We start from the raw sequence: 9,200 nt of genomic DNA on the forward strand, positions 1-9,200 counted from the left end.
AAGGCCAAGAAAGCAAAAATTCTGCTGGGGTATGTAAACTTTTGAAAACAACTGTATGTAAGCCATAAAAGTAAAATATAAAATAAATAATAGTTATTAACCTGACGGGATCATGCACAGACCATATAAAGGAAAATATTTTGACACCTTTGTATTTTCAGAGTCCAAGTCCTGAGCTACGTACAAGATGATGAATAAAGATGGAAGTTACAGTGCAACCCTTCCTTTTTGTAACTTTTTGTGTTTGTAATAAAAGTTTTTTTTTTTAGATGTGTTTTATTTTGAGACTAAAACTTCTAGTTACATAAAGTTAAGCTATGTTCACATTAGGCATTTTTTTTGTGCAAATTTTCAGCTGCGTTTTACAGTACCAGCTATGTCTATGAGATTTCAGAAATCTCATGCACACACCTTGTTTTTTTTGTCATCAGTATTTTGTGCTTTGTATGTTTGTATGTTTTTTTTTTTACATAATAGAGCTTGTCACTCCTTTCATGGTGTTTTCAGCATTTTTCACCCACTTACATTAATCGGTGGTGAAAAAACACTGAACATCCATAGCAAAAACACAGGTATTAGGCTTTGCTGCCTTTTTTTGTGCCAAAACCTGATTCTGTACACTAGGACTTTTTTTTTTGCACTAAACTTTATCAGCATAAACAAGAGACAAATCTAGCATGCAAAAACCGCAGCAAAAATACAGCAAAAAAACTTAAGAAAGACCAAGCAAAACCTGTTTTTTTTGCAGCTTCTTTCCTGCCAAGATATCAGGTATTGCTGCAGGGAAAAAAAGCTGAAAAAACAGCTACTGTGAACTTACTCTTAGGGGTAAAAAGAACGGAGAGAGCAGAACTGGCGCATTGAGAGAAAATGATTCAGATTGTCTTCTAACCAGAGTATATTGCGCCTCGGAGGGTAGTAATGGAAGACCCACTGACACATAACTTTCTATAAATAGTATACAATAACAGAACAGCTTCTTCACATTCTCCCCATTATATGTGTTCACTCAAGTGTGAACGGATGCAAGTCAATAAAGCTAAGAAAAAACAGCTGCACTCTGAAATGCTATAATATGCATACATTGGATAGATGAAATTGGAATTGCATTACTGCTATAAAAAATACGTTGAAAATGAAGATACCTAGCTCCGAAATTAGCCAATGCGTGTGAGCCCAACAGCCAGTGACAAGATGTACCCCTTTGTTGGGACCCTAAACTAAACTGATGCCTCTCCCGAGCTAAAAGCCTACAATTATATGGGCAGTTATGATTAAGCTAATTAAAAACGCCTTAGACTGATGGCAGGAGTGCTCAGTCAGAAGGTGTGTGTTACAAATATAAAAAGACTGACTAGCACCTCCAAACAGAACAAGATGCTGGTCAATCTTTTTGATATCTGCAGCACACTCCTTCTGACTGAACACTCCTCCCATCAGCCTAAGTACCTTCAATTTTAACGTATTTTCTATAGCAGTAATACAGTTCTAACTTTATATATTCTGCAAATTCAGGGTGCCAATCTGGGTCATCCTCGTTGAGATGCTGCAGCAGCTGGATTTTGTAAGGGTGCCATTTGTGAGTAGCTAATATCCTCTAAGAGTTGTTCGACTGATGCCAGATCGGCGTGCTGAATTTACAGAATGGGCAAAACAAAAATTGGAACAGGACCCTCAGTTTACACAGAACATTATGTTCAGTGATGAGGCAAACTTTTTTGGGGTGGGCCATTTATATGGATACACCTAAATAACATTGGAATGGTGACAGTTTTCTTGCGTAGGGTGTCTTGCATTGAAATCTGCTGCAATGACCCGGGTACTGCATTCACCAGACATCAACACAATTTCTATCCGCTCCTCACGTGTTAACCTCAGCGACATGTCAATGGCTGTAAACAAAGAGAAACTTGTAAATAACTAATGAAAGAATAAAGCTACATTAAAACCAAGCACACCATTGCTTTTCTTGTGAAATTCTCAATAAGTTTGATGTGTCACATGACCCTCTTCCCATTGGAAAAAATAAAGTTGGATCCAAAATGGTCAACTTCAAAATGGCCGCCATGGTCACCACCCATCTTGAAAAGTTTTCCCCATCCCATATACTAATATGTCACAAACAGGAAGTTGATATCACCAACCATTCCCATTTTATTTAGGTGTATCCATATACTGTCATGTCGGATGCTGTTCACACTAGGGCGTCCGACAGACAGCGGTAATTCCACATACGTCCACTACACGCTCAGTGGCGTCAGCTAGACTTTATCCAGCTTGCTCGGGGTTAATCTAGCTGGTAATTTGGTTGGAGGCTGGGTCACGCCCACGGCCTTTAAATAGGTCGTGCTGGACTTTGGGCGTCGCCGATTATAGCTTGTGCTTTGTGCCTAGTGATTCCGGTCTGGAGTGGTGGTCTTGCTGTAGGAATATCGTATCTGGTGGTGTATTATCCTTTGTCATATTCCTCCTTCCTATATTTGTATTTGTTTTGCCCTGTGCACATTATAGTGTATTCCTGTGTGTCTGCGGCGTGGTGCGTTTTTTAGTTTTCCCTGTCTGTGCTTCCTGTGGGGATTGGTGTGTGGTCTCTTCACTGGGTGGCGGGTGGTGGTTTCAGCTTAGGGCTGAAACAGGAGACAGGGTCAGGCCTGGCGGCCCAGACATGCACACCTTTAGTGTAACTTCTGGGAAACGGTCAGACAGGGTTTCCCTAGCCTGAGAGATATCGCAGGGGCCCGGGTAACCAGCCTTAGTCTACCCAGTACTCCCGTGAAATTATAATCGGCCCCCCCCCAAAAAAAAAGGAAAGTTTTTTTTATGTCATGGATCCCATGACTTCCATAACCCGCCAGTTGGAGGCGCTGTCCTTACAGGTCACTGAATTGAAGGGGGCGGTTCACCAACAGGGTCTAGTAGTATCTAATGTGCAAGTGGAAACTGCAGGTAGAGTTGCAGAGCCAAAAATCCCTTTACCTGAGAGGTTTGCTGGGGAACGCAGTAAATTTGTTGTTTTCCGTGAAGCTTGCAAATTATATTTTCGTATGCGCCCGCTTTCTTCAGGTAATGAGGCTCAGCGTGTGGGCTTGGTTTTGTCATTACTGAACGGAGATCCCCAAGCATGGGCGTTTTCATTACCTTCTGATTCTGCTGCATTTAACTTAGTGGAGAGTTTTTTTTCTGGTCTTGGACTCATATATGATGATCCTGACAGATTGGCTCTAGCAGAATCTAAAATAGGAGGGGAGCGAATGGCGGAGGATTACTGTTCTGAATTTCGCCACTGGGCGGTGGACACACAATGGAATGACCCGGCGCTGCGGAGTCAGTTTGTATATGGGGTTTCGAGAAGGGTTAAACAAGCCCTCCTGATGTATGAGACTCCTGCTTCTCTAGAGTCTGCCATGAGTCTTGTTGTCCGCATTGATCACTGTTTGCGTCAGGGGGCGCTAGAGACGCCGCCTATGGGGGAGGTCGTAGGTGCACGTGAGGTTGCTGCAGGTGAGCCCACGGAGCCTATGCAAATCGCAGGGGTGTCACGTCAGCAAGCCCCCTCTCTCAGGAAGCAGGGAGCCTGTTTTTGCTGTGGTAAAAAGGGGCATTATGTAAATGCTTGTCCTCTGTTTTCTAAGAAAAGCGCAACGGCGGAAAACTTCTAAGCTCAGAGGGTGTGGAGGAGGCCAATCTGAGCTTATGCATATCCTCCATGGTGGTCTCTCAATGTATGCTCCCTGCCAGAGTTATGGTCGCTGGCAGAGAGCTGCCAATCACTGTTTTTGTGGATAGTGGTTCGGCCACTAATCTCATTGATGAGGAGTTTGCGCGCACGGCCGGGTTCACGGTCGAAAAATTGCCTCATCCTATCCGGGTGGTCACCATCAATGCTACCCCTCTCCCACAGGGGGAGATTACTGAGTTTGTGGCTGAGGTGAAACTCCACATTGGGGTCCTACATTCTGAGCAGGTTACATGTAGGGTGCTCCTCAGTAATCTTCCTGCACAAATGGTTCTGGGTTTTCCATGGTTATCTATGCACAACCCGGTTATTGACTGGAAAACTCAGGACACAATTCAGTGGAGCGGATTTTGCCAGGAGAATTGCCTGGCTACATGTGTGTCCGCTGTGACTCCAAGCATTCCTGAGTCACTGCTGGATTTTGCGGATGTGTTCTCAGAGAAGGGTTGCTCACAATTGCCACCACATCGCCCCTATGACTGTACTATTAGGTTTAAACCAGGGGCCAAATTGCCAAAAGCTAGGATGTTCAACATCTCTGGTCCTGAGAGGCAAGCGTTAAAAGACTACATTGCTGAGAGTCTGAGCAAAAGGCACATCAGGCCTTCATCCTCGCCGGTGGCAGCGGGGTTCTTCTTCATTAAAAAGAAGGATGGCGGACTACGCCAGTGTCTGGATTTCAGGAGGTTAAACCAGATTACGGTTCGTGATCCATACCCTATGCCACTGATACCTGATTTGTTCAACCAGGTGGCTGGTGCTAAGTCGTTTTCCAAGCTTGACCTCAGGGGGGCGTACAACCTCATAAGAGTCCGTCAAGGTGATGAGTGGAAGACGGCTTTTAATGCTCCTGAGGGTCATTTTGAAAATTATGTGATGCCATTTGGGTTGACAAACGCGCCTGCAGTTTTTCAACATTTCATAAATGATGTATTCTCGCATGTTCTGGGGAAATTCGTTATTGTGTACCTAGATGACATTCTCATTTATTCATTCGACCGTGATACTCATTTAGAGCATGTGAGGCAGGTGTTACAGCTACTCAGGGAAAATAAGCTCTATGCTAAACTTGAGAAATGTGTATTTTCGGTTCAGGAGTTGCCTTTCTTGGGTTATATTGTGTCTGCTTCAGGGTTTAAAATGGACGCCGCTAAGGTGCAAGCGGTGCTGCATTGGGAACGGCCTGATAACCTAAAAGCACTCCAGCGGTTCTTTGGGTTTTCCAACTATTATAGAAAGTTTATCAAGGATTTTTCTACCATTGCTAAACCGCTTACTGACATGACGAAAAAGGGTACCAATTTCTCCGCCTGGCCTCAGGCGGCTGTGCGCGCATTTGAATTTCTGAAGAACAGTTTTGCTTCGGCCCCCATTCTGGTGCAACCGGACGTATCAAAACCATTTACCGTGGAAGTCGATGAGTCTGAGGTTGGAGTGGGGGCGGTGCTGTCACAAGGCTCATCCTTGGGCGAGTTGCGTCCATGCGCCTACTTTTCCAAGAAGCTGTCGCCCGCCGAACGTAATTACGATATCGGCAACAGGGAGTTGTTGGCTATCAAGTTGGCTTTTGAGGAATGGCGACACTTTTTAGAGGGGTCGGTCCATCAGGTGACAGTTATCACCGACCATAAAAATCTGCTGTATTTGGAGTCAGCCAAGCGTCTGTCCCCCAGGCAGGCTCGCTGGGCATTGTTTTTCACGCGGTTCAACTTTTCTGTTACGTACCGACCTGAGTCTAAGAACACTAAGGCGGATGCTTTGTCCAGGTGTTTTCCGGGGGGAGAACCTTGGGAAGATCCGGTACTCATCCTCCAAAAGGGTGTAGAGGTCTCGGCTCTCACGACCGAAGTTGAGGCTGAGATTGCCGAGGCTCAGGAGGAGGTACCACCAGAGCTTCCCATTAATAAATCGTTTGTACCACTCCATCTTCGCCTAAAGGTGTCGGGTGAGCATCATGATGCTGTCCTGGCTAGCCATCCAGGGGTTAGGGGTACCTTGGAGTTGGTGTCACGTCGGTTTTGGTGGCCCAAAATCCGACAGGACATGGTCTCATACGTATCAGCATATACCACGTGCGCTAGGGCTAAGACGTCCCGCTCCCATCCTGCTGGCACACTACATCCTCTCGGGGTACCCAGTAGGCCATGGACGGAGATTTCCATGGATTTTATCACAGATTTGCCCTCCTCTGCTGGGAACACGGTCATTCTGGTGGTTGTTGATCGGTTCTCAAAGATGTCGCACTTTGTGTCCTTGCCTTCGTTGCCTAACGCTAAGACTCTGGCTCAGGTATTTGTGCAGGAGGTGGTCAGACTTCACGGGGTCCCATCTGACATCGTGTCTGATAGGGGTACTCAGTTTGTGGCAAAATTTTGGAAAGCTTTTTGCTCACGGCTGGGGATCAAGTTGTCGCATTCTTCTGCGTTTCATCCTCAGTCAAATGGTCAGACCGAGCGTATGAACCAGAATTTGGAGCAGTACTTACGCTGTTTTGTTTCTGACAATCAGGAGGAGTGGTCGACGTTCCTTCCTTTGGCTGAGTTTGCTATAAATAATCACCGTCAGGAATCGTCTGGGGAGTCCCCGTTTTTTTGTGTTTACGGGCTCCATCCTCAGTTTTGTACTCTGTGTCAGGGGGTTCTACTGGCGTCCCGGAGGAGGACCAGTTAGGAGCACAACTGGCATCCGTGTGGAGGAGAGTGAAACAGCGCTTGCTAAACGTAGGTGCAAGGTACAAACGAGTGGCTGACAGTAAATGTGTGACAGGTCTGGACCTGAGTGTGGGTGACTGGGTGTGGTTGTCCACAAAAAACATAAAACTCAAGATTCCATCCTTGAAATTGGGTCCAAGGTTTATTGGTCCATTTAGGGTTGCCGCCATCATTAACCCTGTAGCCTACCGTTTGGCGCTCCCTGCGGTATATAAAATACACAACGTGTCCCACAGATCTTTATTAAAAAAGGTGGTGGGTTCTGTGGACACGGCGCCTATGCCACCTCCAGTTTTGGTGGATGGCAATTTGGAGTTTGAAGTCTCCAAGGTGGTTGACTCTCGAGTAGTGTGCCGCACATTACAGTACCTGGTACATTGGCGTGGTTATGGGCCGGAAGAGAGGTCCTGGGTACCAGCCTCGGACATACATGCGGACCGGCTGGTCAGTATGTTTCACCGCCGCCATCCGGACAAGCCGGGTCCTATAAGTCGTGAGGGCCCTGGGGTCCCTCGTAGAAGGCGGGGTACTGTCATGTCGGACGTTGTTCACACTAGGGCGTCCGACAGACAGCGGTAATTCCACATACGTCCACTACACGCTCAGTGGCGTCGGCTAGACTTTATCCAGCTTGCTCGGGGTTAATCTAGCTGGTAATTTGGTTGGAGGCTGGGTCACGCCCACGGCCTTTAAATAGTCGTGCTGGACTTTGGGTGTCGCCGATTATAGCTTGTGCTTTGTGCCTAGCGATTCCGGTCTGGAGTGGTGGTCTTGTTGTAGGAATATCGTATCTGGTGGTGTATTATCCTTTGTCATATTCCTCCTTCCTATATTTGTATTTGTTTTGCCCTGTGCACATTATAGTGTATTCCTGTGTGTCTGCGGCGTGGTGCGTTTTTCAGTTTTCCCTGTCTGTGCTTTCTGTGGGGATTGGTGTGTGGTCTCTTCACTGGGTGGCGGGTGGTAGTTTCAGCTTAGGGCTGAAACAGGAGACAGGGTCAAGCCTGGCGGCCCAGACATGCACACCTTTAGTGTAACTTCTGGGAAAGGGTTAGACAGGGTTTCCCTAGCCTGAGAGATATCGCAGGGGCCCGGGTAACCAGCCTTAGTCTACCCAGTACTCCCGTGACATATACATGGCCCACCCTGTATATATACAGGGTGGTCCAAAAGTAGTTGGACCAAAAGTAGGAGGACAGAAAATAATACCATTTATTTTTATTTATATATAGAATTATATTTACTAACACAAGCATAACATTGACAATTACATTTTATTCTGAACAATAATACAAAAGACCTTAAATTTTATCAGCGGAGGTGCTCAAACTGTTTTCCATCACAATTGGCACAGCTTTGAAGTCTGCCTCTTATGCTTCGACAAACATTTTTGCACAAGTCTCCTTTGGTATTAATTTCTTGAAATGCATCTCTTATGTATTTTTTCAAATCACTGACACTTTTTGGTTTTCGACTATAAACTTTGTCCTTGAGTACTCCCCAAAAGAAAAAATCCATTGGGGTCAAGTCTGGTGAACGTGCCGGCCAATTCATTTATTAGGAAATGTTTCATCAAGATACTTATAGACTACTCCTGAATGATGTGGAGGGGCCCCATCTTGTTGGAAATAAAGGTCATTTGAATTAGGCTGTTGCTGTAACTGGGGAACAACTTGATTCATTAGAATTTCGAGATACTTACAGTATCTCCTGTGACTGTTCCATAAAAAAAATGGTCCAAAAACACCAAATCTTGAAATACCACCCCAAACATTGACACCAAGCTCATTTAGTTGTTGCTCTAATGTTAAATGCATGTTCTCATTATACCAGTAAATACAATTATGTCTGTTAATATGTCCAGATAATTTGAAAGAAGCTTCATCACTCCACATAATGTTATCTAAAATTACTGAATTTTCTTCAATTTCGTTAAGCATAATCTCACTAAATTGCAGCCGCCTGTCTGGATCATCCTCCAATAAACCATGAATTAGACGTGGACGATAAGCTTTCCACCCAATAGATTTCAGGATTCGCATGATGGAAGCTCGTGAAATTCCCAGTTCTAAAGAGACTCTTCTGGTGGACTTTTTGGACTCTGAACAAATGTTTCAGCAACAAGTTGTTTTTTTATGTACAGGCTGTTTTGGGTCGACCAGTTTTTGGAGCATTAAGGATTGAGCCAGTGGCATCGAATTTGTCACGAATGCGGTAAATGTTTTGTCTCTGGGGTTTGAGTCCAAATGTTTCAACCCAATTTGCTCTGTTTCAGCATTTTGAGATTTCCAGTACTCTTTTAAAATCTATTTTCTTTGATCTGTATTTAAATTATTTGCCATTATGGGTTATCTGTATTATCTGAAAAGAAAAAACAGATTTGGGGGGGATTTATCTGTGAAAACTGGATCTGTGAAACTGACTCAGTTGCCCTTAGCAACCAATCAGATTCCACCTTTCATTTGCCAAAGAGTCTGTGAAGAATGAAAAGTGGTATCTGATTGGTTGCTAAGGGCAACTGAGTCAGTTTCACTTTACACCATGTTTGATAAATCTCCACCTTCTTAACCCTATTACACATACTGTCCACCTACTTTTGCAACACCCTGTACAGCTCTGGCAAAAATTAAGAGACCACTGCACAGTTTTATAAAAATCATCTTCTCTACATGTCTGACCGCTATTCCATTCCAGTGTCAGTTGAATTCCAACCAGAGTACACCTCATTCTACATAATGTGCTTCTGATTAGGT

The 9,200-nt window shown here is 44.8% G+C and overlaps 1 protein-coding gene across 2 annotated transcripts in view; it reads left to right on the forward strand.

Moving 5' to 3' along the window:
- PTGES3L (prostaglandin E synthase 3 like) overlaps positions 1–8,883 on the forward strand; it is a 57,353-nt gene extending 48,470 nt beyond the window's left edge. Inside the window, exon 8 of one of the 2 annotated variants that reach the window (XM_077252065.1) lies at positions 8,406–8,883. The gene's annotated coding sequence lies outside the window, so the exon portion shown is untranslated. Of the gene's footprint in view, positions 1–161; positions 266–8,405 lie in introns of those variants that run through there. The other variant, XM_077252064.1, reaches the window with a different exon arrangement.
- Positions 8,884–9,200: the final 317 nt, after the last annotated feature.

This window comes from Ranitomeya variabilis, chromosome 4 (genome assembly GCF_051348905.1).
Source record: "Ranitomeya variabilis isolate aRanVar5 chromosome 4, aRanVar5.hap1, whole genome shotgun sequence".
NCBI classification, from domain to species: domain Eukaryota; kingdom Metazoa; phylum Chordata; class Amphibia; order Anura; family Dendrobatidae; genus Ranitomeya; species Ranitomeya variabilis.